Genomic DNA, 16,384 nt, shown 5'->3' on the forward strand with positions numbered 1-16,384 from the left:
TGTAAAAATTGCTGTGTATCTCTCCATAAAAGGTTTAAGCTGCTGTAAAGTTCTCCACAGAGTACAAATACCCCAGATATTGCAGGTGATCATCTTTACATGAGTTTATTGAGAGTACAGATTATTGAATATTGAGATAGATAATAAAAGTATAAATCTTCACAGGCTTCGTCTAAAGACAATACTTGGCTAAGGCTGCAGTCTTAATAAGCACACTTACTAGTGAGTAAGCCCCAAAGAGTATAATGGGACTTGCTTTCAAGTAAATATGATTGTATTGCAGTGCACATAAAATTATTCCTGATTCAGTTTCTCACACTGTAATTTTACTCAGCAGTCCATGACAATTGTATCAGCACAGCATTATCTATTGAAAATCTATCATCTATCTATCTATCATCTATCTATCTATTCAATAGATAATGCTGTGCTAAGATACGTTGTCATCTCAACGTATATATATAAAATCTTAAACAGGACCACTCCTATTAGGAGGTGAGATTACATTGCAATATTTTGCTGTAGGTCCCACTTGTTATGGGAGATTATCTGCCTTTGCCATATCCAGAGCTGTGTGTTACCCTCAGCCTCTGTTGTATAGCTTTTAAAAAATCAGGTTTGGCATTAGTAGCTGTCTGACATCATGTAAAGGTTTGGCCCAATACCTTTTGCTGCCTAGGATGGAGCAGGAACTGGTGTTTCCCCACCCTGCTCAGGTCAAGGTGCATACTATCCAAGACTGCTCAGCTTAGTTTGACACCAGAGGCAAATGATCCAACAGGGTAACCTAGTTGCAGCAGTACACAACATTATTCTAGTCAGCGTTGGGTATCCCTAGTGGCAGTTCGGCGGCTGCCATATAAATTTCCCATGATGCCCTTGGTAAAGTAGAGAAACACTGCATTGGGGAAATTAAATTTGGGGCTCCTGATTGTGCCACTGACCACTGGGGAGGAAATGGTTTGAAAGTGGACCAAAGGGCTGGCTTCAGCAAGTCATGGGTCTTGCTATGGCACAAAGCCCCGGACAGGGATGCCATGTGTTGATCACAGGCCTGGCTTGTCCTTAACGTTGTAAAGCTACATGGTTGGGCTTAGTCGCAAAGAAGCAGGTTTAGGACTGCAGCCTTAAACTAGCTATCTAGGCTAACTGTCCAAACCCTAACTTGGTATTGTTTTCAATTTATGATATATTTGTGAAGCAATCCATTGGTTACCAATCTACTAAATATTTTGGAAAGCTGTTTTCTGTACATTTTGTCACCTTGTAAGATAATGTAACCTTGGGTTGCTATACGTCTGGAATTTCCTGGACATTTAGCCCTTGTAAACAGCGCCTGGGTAGAAATAGCTGAAATGTCTGGGAAAATCCATACGCAAAAAAGCTCCATATCTTTGGCAAAACTAGAAAAGCTCAACAGTTTTTGTGTACCGATTTCCACTTTTTGAAATATGGCAACCCAAATTTTGCAGTACTGTTCCTGAGATCAGTGGTGTCTGTGGATACAATTGGACACCTTTTGAATGATGGACTGAAACTTTCAAAACTGCACTTATTTTTGGTTTCTTGGCATTCTGGAGTGACACCAAGTTCGAGGTTGCTATTAATAAAGTAAAAGTTTTATGCTGGTTAAGTGTATGGCAAAGATGTGATGCAAACACACAGTAAGAATTTGCAGAGGGACCAGTTGTGTTAGTTGGTTGCAGCAAAAACAATAAAGAATATTGCCACATGACTCTTTGTTGTTTTAAGAATTGTGTGTCTAGGCCAAAATATGGAAAATAGAATGCAAACCTGCTGGTTTTGCTTGCTGTTTGATACAGTCTAATTGATGGTTTAGTGTTATTATATGGCTTGCTTGCTTGTTTTTAGCTGTATGTACCTGCCTTGAGACAGCATGGTGAAAGGTAGGCAATCAATCAGTAAACATAGCAATTGGAAACTCTGTCAAAATTCTGTAAACAGAGGTTTAGCTAATGCAGCCTAAATAAACTTTAAAAATGCTATGCATCCTCTTCATCCTCTTCCTTTAGCCAACTCGTGTCATGGAATTGTAGAGTTGTACCCAACTCTAGTCATCTAGTCCAACCCCTGCAATGCATTTCATTTTAGAACTGGCTATATAGGCATCGTACAAGCTGATAGAAAGAAACCTCCCACAGGACAAGTTTGTCATAAAGAATAAGCAGAAAGCAAGCTGGACTGCTTTATTTACACAAATTTCAGAATGTGTCTTGATGCAAAACCTTGAATAAATAGACCACGTGTTCATTCTGTAAACATTAGTATGAAGAATTGCCAAATGTAGAAACTTGGTTACAAACTAATGTAGGTGGGGTGTTTTTTGTTTATATTTGCTGCTGAATCATTTTTAAATGGTATTGTAATAGCACACTGGTGCCTTAGCTGAACTGGTGAACTATTGTAACCTGAAGTTGACATATCCCATTACGAATCTCATAAGCCATTTAGGTCACTTTTCTGTAGAAGATTTAGGGCTTGTATCTCTACGAGGGCTGCAGGAACACAGGCTCACTAGCTTTGCAAACAGTGAACTGGATCTCACTGTAGATGTGATGCTATAGCTTAAAAGGCCACTGACATCTTTGGTGGATTCAACTGGAACACTGTTTTCTAAGACTCAATAAATTATTGTACAGATCTACTCAGCACTGGTATGACCTCATTTAGCTGCCTATTTTTAGTTCTGGGCATCTGAGGAGAGTTGCAAAGATACTGAAGAATTTTACAAAGCAAACCCTATGAACACAGGCTGAACAGATCCATTTAACCCCGCTCCCCCCCCAAAGAAGATTAATGTTACAATCCTATAATACTTTCCTGAGAGCAAGTACCATTGAACCCAGTTGGACTTGCTTCTGAATAAACACACTTCAGATTGCACTGTAAATAAATAGGGGAGGGTCTGTTTACAGACTTTAAATACTTAGGAAATTAGAAAGAAGATAAATGACAATAGTTCAGAGTGTCTTAAGAACAGAACAATTCACCAATGCAACATTGGGTGCCTGCTGTCAGTGCAGCCCTTGTTCTTCCATGGAACTTTGGGAGGTAGTGGTGCAAGCGTTTTCTATTTCTTTGTGTCTTGGTACGACCTCCCTCAGCAAGAAGTTCAGTGAATACATTTATAAGCCTTTTTTATAAACTAGGGGCTGCCACACAAACTTGTTCCGAACAAATATTCTGAACTTCTTGAAAAAGACGTCATTGATGTTGACATGCTTGAAAGCCAGCCGAGTCATGTAGTGGTTAAATCCAAACTAGGACCTAGAAGATCAGGTTTCAAATCCTAATTTTGCCATGAAGTTCATTGGGTGACATTCTACTAGTCCCCATACCTCAGTCTCATCTACTTCACAGTGTTACTTTCAAGATAAAATCAAGAGGGAGACTAACTACCCTGAGCATCTTGGGAGGACCAATGGGAAGTTTTTTTTGTTTGTGTTTACAATTACTCATATTAATTTTATGAAATAAATAAAAATAAAGTAATGTAATGTACTATTTATTTTTTGCAGGTGATGTGTCAAGTCCATTGGCTACACTGAGAAGCTCAGGTAGGGAGATTCAGCATGTTTCCTTGCATGTCAAAATTATATTTAATAATTTCTTCTTCCTCTTTGTCTTTTGGTTAATAAAGAGAAAATTAATCTGCCCTAGCAGTGCAATTAAATTAACTTCATATGAAGTAATTAATTTCAGGACTTGTGGTTGCTTTCAGGTAGTAGTGTCCTTGAGGATGCTGAAGCTTCACCAGGCTCTTACTGCTTCAAACACATCCATTTTTAGTGGCCAAACACATCCTGTTTATAATACATACCTTAGTGCACCCTTTGCTAGCACTAATTAACTAATTAACTAGATGAAGGGATTTGGTTTGGTACAGCAATGACTGAAACCAATTTCTCATCCCAAGACATGTGCCTCACTTTCAGTCATGGTGATAAAGGGTGCTATAATCTACAAAACCTGGAAAAGAAAATATTGTTCTCCAATTCAGTTTTCAATCCTGATCCAACCAGGGGGGTTCTTGCTTTCTGTAGAAAGTTAATTTGCCTGTTCAAATTTCAGCCTATTTAGTTCACTCTCCTCTTCTGTCAATATTGCCAGTTGTTTGATTCACTGAAATTAGGCTCAAGAGGCTTTCATGCATTATTTTGCTTGAGGGGATAATAAACTATAGGATTTGTAGTCTTAAGAACAGCATGTCTGTTTCACTCAAAGCTATACCTGGTAAGGGCTGGTGAGATTGCAGGAACTGGCTTGGCATTAAAGGGTTAACTTGTTAAGATACAGCTGTGTTGGCACAAAAATGTCTAAATGATGTGGAAGTGCAGGTATCATAATGATTGCAGATGTGACAACAGTTTTGTTAGAAAGGCCAGGATGAACAGGTGGTGCATTGATTTAAGGATGGAGAATTTTGGTGTGGCCAGTGGCGTAGCGTGGGTTGTCAGCACCCGGGGCAAGGCAAGTAATTTGCGCCCCCTAACCCGTGGATTTGCGCCCCCTAACCCTAACCCCCAGATGTTGTGCCCGGTGCGGCCGGCCCCCCCTGCACCCCCCACGCTACGCCACTGGGTGTGGCTATTGGAATACTCAGGGCAAGATTTAGAAAGATTATGAAGCTAAAGAAACACAACTGTCTGCCTTTCTTTCCCCTTTTCCATTGTTTGCTAATTTTGCTAACAAATATGTGATGTGATTGCCTTACTTTGAATTTGATTAATTTCCATATAACACAAGCAAACAATTGCCAACAGCTAGATTCAGACTTGTTTTTCTAAGCAGCTGATTTCAGTATTCTGTTTACCAATTAGTGCCTTTTTTTCCATTATTTATTATTGTTTCCCCTGTCTTGACATGGGGATTATAATCATTTCAACATGCTAATAAATGATTGGGAAGTTTGTCTAGTTTCATTTTAACTTCCATTGATTCTAATGATGGCTTCTTTTGTTAAGATAATATTTTAATTTGCACTTCAATACAGCCTCCCTTTTGTGGAGCTCAAATAGTTCTGCAAGTATTAATAAATTCAGTCTCAGGAGAGTAAAATATTATTGTCCTCATTTTACAGAGAGGAAAATTACTGATGCACAGTAAACTGTCCAGGTACAGAAAGTCTATGACACAGAAATAAGGTTAGAATATTAAAGTCTTCCCTTCCCAAGCATCAGTTACATCATATGTACTCCCTTTTCTGCACTTAGCCTTAGGCTGTTATGAACATGTCGACTCTTGGGGGTTCAGCCTTCCACCTGGCACCACAGCAACTGAACGTGAACAATCAGCAAATTTCACTAATTCAGGCTTCCTGCCTTCCCTTGTTGCAAATTGAAAGACTTAAGGAATAAGGAGAAGAGCTGTGTGCGGCAGCTGATTGAGAGATGCACTTCACACATCTGTTCTTTAGGCTAGAGGAGAAATAGATTGCAAACCGAACCTTGAGTTCCCTGCATGCTCGGGTGACTGGTGTACATAAAGAGCACATGTTGAGGATCCCATTTATCTCAACGGAAAGAGGCAGTCCTTATGCACCAAGGAACGGGAGCATTTTGCCTCCCTCAAATGAAATGAATGCCGTATACACATAGAACAGATCGCTGCAGCCTTTGTCTCTATACAATACAGAATCTGAGAGTGGGACTGCAGGTTAGGCATGGCAGAGGATCAATGCAAAGAAAATAAGATTTTTTAAAAAAAAATACATGTTGCTGGTTCAACATTAAATGGAGGCTTTAGTGCCATTGCTCCAGCTCTGTGGAACACTATTCCAATAGAGATTCAGCAGGTGTCTTCTATATTGACCTTTAAACATTCACTGAAGACCTTTCCTTGCATCCTTGCTTATGAAGACAGTTAAGATAAAAAAAAATACTTTCTGTAATACTAGGTGGTGATCTGCTTCAATATATATTTTGTGGTTGTGTATTTTGTATATATAATGGTTGATATTTTGTATGAGATTGTGGTGCACAAGTATTTTTATAAATAAAACCAGTAAAACCTACAAAGGATCTTGTGGCACGCTAAAGACATTATACTAGCAAATTTATTGCGGCACAGGCTTTTGTGTGCCCATGCTCACTTCATTAGATCCATGGAATGTTGTCTTCAGTTGGCAAGTCTAGGTACAGCGGGGTTTAGAGAGAAGAAAATGTCAGCAGGTTGTCATTTCTTCCTGTTACATTTCTGAGGTGTCTCTTATCTGTTCCTGGGCTGTTCTTTGCATTCCTAGAGCATGTGGTCTTAGTTTATCCCTGTTGACTCTTCTATCTCCTGCTCCTAAATGTGTAGCTTTTGGGTCTCAGATAGACATTTGATACATTTCCATTAAAAAACACAGCAGAGGCTTGCCCTGATTTTCTACTGGAGAGACTTTTGCTTTCCTCTGCCTGCCAAAAGGAGCCACTGTGATTCCTTTACTTGCCTCCTAATATATCTTGACATATGCTCACTGCACTTCCTTTTTTCTTTTTTCTTTTTTTGGCCTCTGTTTTTTTCTTCCATGTTCTTCCATGTTGACATTCTTGTCATGAAGTCTAGCCCACTAAATTCTTTCATGACTCATACCTTTTCTCTTTCTGAATTCCCCTCCTGCAACATCACCTCTAGCTCACCCCACATTTCACTGTCTGTTAAAAGCAATATGTATTTCTTCACTCTCGCCTCTCTGTAGACTTCAGGCTGCCAATCTTATGGTGTGCTTTTTTCCACAATATTGTGCTGTTGTTAAGACTTTTTTTAGGAGTGGCAGGAATGAAATAGAAAGAAATGTCCTCCAATTTCATTTTTAATTTCTTTTAATTCATTGGATTGCTGTCCTTTGCTTAATGTTAAGCACTGATGCTTAGCATCACTATTATTTTTGTAATTAGTATCCTGATTTTTAGAGAAAGTGGTACTATGTTATTTGCTGACTTGCACTTTAAATTGAACAGAGCATTCATCTTTACCCCTGAATAGAGGTGTAACCAACATGATAGGCAAGATACAACAATCACTAGGACTTCATACTAAATATTTTGCACTTTATCCACTACTGCATAAAACTACGGTTAATTGCATATTGCTGAGGACTGTGTGTAAATGCAGGGTTGCGTTGGTATATACGGTGGTACCTCGGGTTAAGTACTTAATTCGTTCCAGAGGTCCGTTCTTAACCTGAAACTGTTCTTAACCTGAAGCACCACTTCAGCTAATGGGGCCTCCCGCTGCCACCGCACCGCCGGAGCACGATTTCTGTTCTCATCCTAAAACAAAGTTCTTAACCCAAGGTACTATTTCTGGGTTAGCGGAGTCTGTAACCTGAAGCGTATGTAACCTGAAGCATATGTAACGCGAGGTACCACTGTATTGTCAAGGAAAGCACAGAAACTTCATGGGAGTCCTGAAAGAGTTATTAGAATAGATATAATTTATAGCAATATTTTTTTCACCCTTTTAAAGCTGAAACTGCTGCTTTGGAACCAACATGATGCCCATAGAGGCCTTCCCGAGCATCCACAGAGTCACTGCCCCCTGTCCCTCCACTGCTGAAATTCGGCTTGAAATAAGCATTCTATACTAGCCAATAGACTAGGTTGTGCTGTGTGCTTGGTTGCAGTGTGTGTGTGTGTGTGTGTGTGTGGTGTCCACAGCTGCCCATGGACCCCAAAAGGTTGGCATACCCTGTCCCCCCCCCAATAATCCATGCTTACTTGAAAAATCTCAGTGAACAGGACTTACAACTAAAAGTGGATGTGGTATTCCCACCGTGAGTTTCCTTTTCATCTGCTTCTGTGACTTGTTCATGTGTTGCTCTGCGGACAGTTCTAGTCTGCCGTAGGACCATAGCAAACCAGCCTAATGCTGGGTCAGACTATTGGTCCATTTGGCTCAGTATTGTCTACACCAGTTGGCAGTGGCTACCCAAGATTTCAGACGGGAGCCTCTCCCATCCCTACCTGGAGATGCCGGGGATTGGACTTGGGACGTTCTGCATGAAAAGCAGATGATTTACTGCTAAAGTTTAGAGGGGTCAAAAGTTGGGCTTGCCTTCTGTAGCAAGGTTGTGAATCCTGCAGGGATAGCACTCAGACTCACAATAATGGTTTCCCATTGTTTTTCTCCTTCCTAATGAGATTCCCAACCTGGGTCCTGGTGCTACCTCCTGTGAGCTTGGTGTTGAAGGGTGCATTTGGCCTTCTGTAAGAAGCTCCTTTGACCATCACAGCCACACCATACATTTAAAAGCACATGACTTCCCCTACAGCATCCTGGGAACTATAGTAATTTAAAAGTCCTGGGAATCGTAGCTCTTTGAGGGGCTAAACTACAGTTACCAGGATTCTTTGGGGGAAGCCATCGGCTATAAAACCATTTAAATATATAGTATGAATGTAGATTGTTCTTGTTTATTTATTTAAGTGTTTAACCCGCTCTTCATCCAGATAGATCCCAGCTTGGTGTACAACGACAACAAAATGCCATATAACCCAAAACATAATAATCTATCCCATGAAGGTGGAAATTAAAGAAACAACAACCAAAGCCAAAAAGCAGCCACCAACTAATGTAATGCCTTTCAAATGTCTAAGCGAACCCCAAAGTCATAACCTGGTGCTTGTTGTACCACACAGACACCAGTACAGAAATGGTGCATGCAGTATATTCAGCACTGTTTGTGTGGAAGTGTTTGTAACGTTACTGGACTTGAGCCCTTCTTCTGGGAGGAGCTGTGGCTTACAGGTGTAACGTGCTGCTTCCTAATTACTGCCTGGTTGCATTGGAGTGCAACTGCACATCCTTTCCAAATGGTCCTTGCCTTTTCCCTGGCAACAGGGTGGTTACTAGCAGTTTTGCTGCTATCTGTATTGGGTCTGCCAGGGAACCCTGGAACTTGTGATGGCATGGGCGGTTGTTCCCCTGCTCACTAGCCTGTGGTTTTAGCTGTGCTGTGGGCACTTCCTGACTCTGCACTCATCCACTTTGTGGGAATGTGTCTGGAATAATTTAAGCACCATCCCCTGAGCCTTCCCACATTCAACCACACGTTGATCGGTGCCTTCTGTGCATGGCTGTTGGGAGGCTTCGGCTGGAGTTATGTCATGATTGCAAAAGAGTTGTAAGGATGCTGTGAGAGTCCCTGTTACTGCTGCTGTATCATGTCATTTCTCCCACTGCTGTTACTGTGTATTTGATGTTGCTGGTGGGAGAGAGCAGCATGTTCCTACTCCAGCTTAAGCTCGGGTATAGGGGTGGCCACGATTCAACCATAGAATTTGTTTAACCAAGTGTCATGTTTTTGGATGTCACTAATACATCTCCCTGTTTCGCTGTGCTTACAGTCATTCTTACTCTGAAGGAGTGTCATTTTTTGGATGAGTCAGTAAACACACACCCCTGTTTTCCTGTCGTCACATTAATTTTTCATCATGTTTTCCATTTAGACAGAACATTCAATTTTGGGAGCTTCCACCCAAACATTTACTGGGTGGATGTGTTCTAAGCTCCATCAGCATGACCTTATCCTGCCATTACTTTATACTGGCACTTGGATTCTAAATTAGCCTGGATGAAAGTCTGATTGATTCAGTAGAGCATATTTCCAAGTAAATGGACTTCGTATCACAGTCCTGGAGTTCATCGGGCTTTTCCTAAAGAGTTGATTTTGTAATCAATGGTTCTCATTTCAACTAAAGTTCTTCCTGCTTAAGATTTCAGATATGGATGGGCACCCATTCATTACTTGTATGTAGGTCTCATTGGTTTCTAGAACTTCTTTATATCTGACAGTGTATGTGCTACAGAAATTGGGCATACACTGTTCATCTTTTTTTAAAAAACACATGTACATTGTATGAACAGGTATACAGGTTCAGCCAATGAAAATGGATGCTGGAAGGACGGACAAAAGAAAACAAATAGTTAAACTTTGGAATTCTCTCCCATAAGAGGCAGTGATGGTCACCAGCTTGGAATGAGCAAGAGGTTTAGGCAAATTAATGGTGTGTAAAGCTATCAGTGGCTACGATCCACAATGTTCTCCATCCAATATCAAAGGCAGTACGCCTCTAGATACCAGTTGTTTGGAAGCACAAGAGAAGGAGTGCCATTACACTCAGGTACTACTTGTGGTCTTCCCATAGGCCACAACCACAACTTCCCATAGTTGCCAACCTGACATGCAACCCACAGTGTCCAATGGCAGGGCCTCCGGACTTAGAGCTGTCATATACAAAAAAGTAAGTCTCTAGCCCTCCTAGAAAGATAATTACGAAATGAAATGTGCAGATAGCACTCTAAGCAATTTATTTGAAATGAATGAACCTGGTGTTCCTCTTGCCTTGTGACTAGTGCCCTCAGCATCTCTAAATTTCAAATGTGCCCCCAGGCCCAAAAACGGTGGCTATACCAACACTATAGGCATTTTGCTTGACCACTGTGAGAACAGAATGCTGGACTTCATGAGCTTTGGTCTGACTCAGCAGGGATTGTTTTCTGTTCTTAATATCTAATTTCTATAATGTATGAACTGGCACAGCGTGTGCCTAAGATTGCAGCCTCTTTTTCCTGTGTTTCAAAGACAAGCTAGTATTGCAAGTGCTTTGTTGTTTTGTCTCATAGTCAGGATAATATAATATGTGGCTCATAGATCTAACGGGCAGATTACCTATGAGGCTGTCAGCAAGTAAATATCAGTAGGGATAGGCTGCTGGTATTGAAGGAGAGAATGAAAAATCTAAATTTGTTTTAAAGCTGAGGTTTGGAGCAAATAACAAAAGTATTCTTCATGCTTATCTCTCCTTTTCCTTCCTTACAATGCGCCATGGCATTGACAGATGTATCCTAACCAGGCTTACTCAGGTATTTGTTCCTTTGATCCCAGTGGAAACTACAAAGTATGCTTGGGATTGCAATGGGTCTATCTCGCCCTACAGATTGGCAACAATAGGAGTGGCATGTTTTGCTTCAACTGCTGCAGCATCCTAACCAGCCTGCAGTGCCTGATCCTCATGTGTCAGTAAATTATATGATGAGGCAGGGGAAAAACAACACACACATAGTCATAGGTAGCAGCCTTGCTATGTTTGGGCTTGTAGGTTATGAGAAGCTGGAACAAGGAGATGTGACTCAGGGTCCCATCCCTCATCCCAAAGGGGAATGTTTCAAAGGCGTCAATATGGATGCCTGCTTGACGCACAAGGCAGGGTGGAGACCTGGAGAAGCAAGGTAGAATAAGAAATTATACAAGAAGCATGGTCAAATCAGGGTCAAACTACATGCTACACTTAATGCATAGTGTGCAGCTATATAACTTCTTTTGATTTATTTGATTGGTGTGCTCCATTCTACTGAAGCCCTGCCTGCCTCCGATTTTCATGTTCTTTGGTCAGCCTCCAATGGGGATGGTGAGGGGTCTTGATGGAAAGCTGAGGCAGGAATTCTGGCAATTACAGATCCAAACTGGAGTGGGCTTGGAGAGTTTGGGGTCCAATCCACAATGGAGCAGAAGGTAGAACCTAAAATCCAGAGGCAAACCTCTCCCCAACCCATTTTTGGAGTTCATTGCATCAAAATCAATATTTCATTGTCTGCAAGATAGCACTTCTTTTCAAAGCTGAATTGTAAATAAGAGACCCGAATGCATTATGTATAGAGGTTTATGACGGCCTCCATCCTCTTTTAAAAGGGACTTTTAGCAGGTTTTATTTCAGTCTTCAGATTCCAGTTCCAAAGGAACCTTGATTTAGTACAGTGCTTGCCCATGTGCCATAAGGTCTTTTCATCAAAGAGATTGCTGAGAAAAGGATTTCAGAGAAATAAATACAGCCATGAATTGTGCGTAAAAGGTGAACAGGGAGCTGTTATATGGCTGTACTTAGATAAAAAGAACTAGAGGGCATATCAGGCAAGATATTTAAGACAATGCTTGATGGGAATGAATGACATCACATCCACCCTCTGATTTCTAATGCTCTCCATTGCCAGAGAGACGTGATAAGAAGGCTGAGTGGCCACTTGGTGTGACATGGTGCTATTCCATGCAGATACAAACATAAATGCAACCTTATGTGCTTTCCTGAATTACAATTCAGAAATAGAACAAGATCTATGCTTCTTGTGGACGTCAAAGACTATGGCTAACAAAGTGAGTCAGATCTAGTTTGACTGGAGGGTGAATCTGTTAATTTCAGTTCCTCTCTGTTCCTCATTTTCCCAATCTTAAATTCATTTCTCCACAATTCCACATCAATTTGTGATTTTTTTGTGCAAATTTCTCCAGATGGACCCATTTCTGTATGCAGTTTTGTCCAATATACACATTTTTGCAAAGCAATTTCCCCAAATATAATGCATTGTAATATTATTTTCAGCAAAATGTGCATTCCCCCCCCCCACATTACCCTAGTCTATACGTTTTCGTACATAGCTGAAGAACTGCACTTCAAAATTTGGAGAAGTGTGAATTTTGAAGAATGGCTGTGTTTTGATTAAAGTTTGCCTTTAAATGCAGACTAAATCAAATTTCTGCCCTATCCCTACTCATAAGTAAGTGCCACTTGGTTCAGAATTACTCATGGGAAACTGTGCATAGGATAGTAATCTTACTTTGCAATCCTGTCCATGTTTACACAAAAGTAAGTCCCACTATGGCTGCATTCACACAGCAACTTATTCTGTTTTCCTGATGTTTTCCTAACTGTTAATTTTTGCTTTATATTTGAGCTTTCACAAGGTGTAAAATTCACGTCTGGAAATATAGCAGAATGCGTTACTTGCTCTCAGAAAAAAAAAGTTTGCAAATAACAAGGAATGAGCGTGAAATTTGAACTATATCCCGCTATATTCCTGGAAGTGGCTTTTGCACCATGTGAAATGTCAGAAAAACAGAATAAACTGCCATGTGAAGGCAGCCTATGTATCATGGTACTAGACCCCTTGCCCCTGTGCAATTGATGTATGGTGCTTACTTCCAGGAAAGTCTGCATAGGGCACAAAAGGGCACGACTCCAGACCTCCCCAAACATTGATATAGAACAAATGCTTAGATAACTTTGGTGGCATCATTTCTGAGCAGCCAGCACATTCAGTTCAAGCCGTCAGTCAAATCATACTAGCTGCCCTTTTTTGTCTTCATAAAAAAGCTTGACATCCACAAATTGATGTTGTGCTAAACCAGAGCATTTGCTTATGTCTGCTTCCTGTGAAGCTACAGCACTTCACCAGCACATCTCGACTAAAACATAGTTATTGGTGTGTTTTTTTAAACGAGAGGCTTCATGCATGTATTCACTAGCAGGAAAATCTCATTTATGTTGAAAAGTTAGAAGGAGCTCAGTAATCCCCATGGCTCTCTTCTCCATGAAGTAGAAACCTGCCTGCATTTTCTTGTTACAAAGCTGCTGAAGAGACACATGAGTGACATGGTGATAGGTGCTCCATGGAGTGACTAAAAGCCTCCTCCAACTTGCAGGTGACCCTCCTTTAACAATTACTGGGATAGTGAAGCCACCGCAGAGTAGTTTTTTTTTGGTGTGTCTCTCTGTGTTGAATGGACTGGCACATCACAGACGAGCGGAATGATTGAAATTCATGCCCTGACTCAACTCAGGTAAACAGTAGAGAGGGAAGGAGGCTTGTAAAGGCGTCTCAATAGGCTAAAGTGGAGGGTGGGAGCCTTGGATCTGGGGGCCAAATACCACCCTCTAGGCTTCTTTATTTGGCCCCCAGGCCACACTCTCCTTAAATGCTTTTGTCCTGCTAAAATTGAACTGTGACAATGCCCTTTGGATGCTGAAAAAGAATGGGGATATATGAGTTATAGAAACCTTTCAATTTTGCATGGCTGTAGTGTAACCTCTTGTACAAAGGTAAGAGTCACACCCATTGCTCTGTCCACTTTTGAATCTGGACCTGCCCACCACTGGTAGGTGGCCCTTGGAAGGTTGAGCATAAGGGAATGTGGCCCTCAGCCTCAAAAAGGTTCCCCATCCTTGAACTAAAGTGTAGGATCCTAGCTCCAATGAAGTCACTGCCCAGGTGATAAACGGCGTCTAGAATTCCAGCTGATCCCATTTGTGCAGTTGTGTGGATGGGTTCTGCAAGAATCTGTCTGGAAGCTTACAATTATCCCTGTTCTCGTGATGAACTCATTCTTGCTCTGGTAACCCAATCCCAAAGGAAGATGGCTGGAAACGAAACCAAGACCCCTGCCTTGCTTCTGCAAAACCACATAGGCATCTATTTGCATTATTGCAATGTGCTATCCTTGGGCCTAATCCAGATGTTGCAAAATCCTGTAGCTACTAGAATAAGGGGGACAGACTATCCCCACTGGTGCTCAAAAGCTTACACTGGCTGGCAATACGCTACCAGGTTCAAGGTTCTTGTATTCATTTACAAGACCTTTAACAATTTAGTTTCAGGATTCCCCGAGGGAGGGCCTAATCCCTTATATCCCCTGGAGTCACTGTTAGTGCCTCCCTGGCTCAGATGCATGGATCATATCCACCAAGGGCCAAGCATTCAGGATTGTGGGCCCCATTTTGTGGAACTTCCAGTTGAGATCAGACAGACCCCTTCCCTGTAGAACTTCCAGCACTTATTACAGACTCCTCCTGTTCCAACAGGCATTTTGACTGTAGTTTGCTGATAACCTGACAAAGTGCCAGTGTGATATAGTGGCCAGAACATCTTTCCCTGGCCTGACCACAACTCACAGGACTGCTGCAAAGACAAAATGGCACCAGGGACGGGGTAAAGACCTTGGAGAAAAGATTGGGTATAAATGCAACAAGTCAATAAATACAAAATTATTATCATGCCTTGGCCTGACTTTGTTCTGAGTCCTCAGAAGGTGAGCCAGAAACACCACAGGTCAATGACCTTAAGGAACAGGCAGAGCCAATGTGAGGATCCCCTTGAGGGATCCTCTGGGTTGATAATTTATGAAGAACCTCTGAAACTGTCGGAAGAAGAGGTGGAACCACACACAACCAGTCCTCGGGAGTGCCAGCTCCAAAACTTTGGGCCCAGGCCAAAGAGCAATGACACAATATATCTCTGCAGACCGAGAGGAGTAGGTCTACTCCTGAGTAAGAAATTCCCGAGACTTGTCTGTTGACTGTGGTTGTGGTTAGGGTGTGGTTTTAGGAGGGCAGAGTAGAAGATAAGGTCTCCCTCTTGGGTCTTACAGTTGCTGCTGGAAACAACCCAACTCTGGTTCCTGTGCCAACTTCCCCCGCCTTGTTGAATTCCCTGTGACTTTGAGCTGTTTCCTGACCTCGTTTCTGAATCTTGTTTTGGACCCAGACTGCTTCTTTGTGCTTGATATGGGCTTGTTGAGGCTACACTGCACTTTCATAGAATCAGGGAATTGTAGAGTTGGAAGGGACCCCAAAAGTGGTCTAGTCTACCCTCTGCAATGCAGGACTCTCAACTAGATCATACATGACAGGTTGCCATCCAACCTCTGCCTCAAAACCTCCAAAGAGGAAGAGAGCACAAGCTCCTGTGGGAATCTGCTCCACTCTTGCTGTCAGAAAGCTCTCCTTGATTTTTAAGTGGGCTCTCTTGTAATTTGAATCCATTGATTTGGGTCCTAGCAGGATAAAACAAGTTTGACTCATCCTCCATGTGATAGCCCATTAGATATTTGAAGATGGCTGTCATATCTCCTCTCAGTCTCCTCTTTACCAGGCTAAGCATTCCCAGTTCCCTCAACTGTTCCTCATAAGGCTTGGTTTCCAGACCCTTGATCATCTTGGTTGCCCTCCTCTGCACATGCTCCAGCTTGTCAATAGCCTCCTTAAATTGTAGTGCCCAGAAACGGGCAAAGTATTCTAGGTGTGGTCTCATCAAGGTAGAATAGGGCGGGACTATTACTTCCCTTAATCAGGACACTGTACTTCTGTTGATGCAGCCTAGAATAGCATTAGTGTTTTTCCCCCTGCTGTATCACACTGTTGACTCACGGGTGGTGCTGTGGGTTAAACCACAGAGCCTAGGGCTTGCTGATAAGAAGGTCGGTGGTTCGAATCCCCGCGACGGGGTGAGCGCCCATTGCTCGGTCCCTGCTCCTGCCAACCTAGCAGTTTGAAAGCACGTCAAAGTGCAAGTAGATAAATAGGTACTGCTCCGGCGGGAAGGTAAACAGTGTTTCTGTGTGCTGCTCTGGTTTGCCAGAAGTGGCCACATGACCCGGCAAACCACATGATCTGGTTTGCCAGATGCTGGCCACATGACCCGGAAGCTGTACGCTCGCTCCCTCGGCCTGTAAAGCGAGATGAGCGCCGCAACCCCAGAGTTGGTCACGACTGGACCTAATGGTCAGGGGTCCCTTTACCTTTAAGATTCGTTACTTGTTTTTGAGAAA

At 42.0% G+C, this 16,384-nt stretch overlaps 1 long non-coding RNA gene across 4 annotated transcripts in view; it reads left to right on the top strand.

Annotated features, from left to right (window-relative positions):
• The window catches only part of LOC128420810 (uncharacterized), an 88,219-nt gene that overhangs the window by 2,541 nt on the left and 69,294 nt on the right, over positions 1-16,384 (top strand). For all 4 annotated transcript variants that reach the window (XR_008332131.1, XR_008332132.1, XR_008332130.1 and 1 more), the window contains exon 2: positions 3,540-3,578. This is a non-coding gene — a long non-coding RNA (uncharacterized LOC128420810). The remainder of the gene's footprint in view (positions 1-3,539; positions 3,579-16,384) is intronic.

The sequence above is a fragment of the Podarcis raffonei genome, chromosome 9 (genome assembly GCF_027172205.1).
Source record: "Podarcis raffonei isolate rPodRaf1 chromosome 9, rPodRaf1.pri, whole genome shotgun sequence".
In the NCBI taxonomy this organism is placed as follows: Eukaryota; Metazoa; Chordata; class Lepidosauria; order Squamata; family Lacertidae; genus Podarcis; species Podarcis raffonei.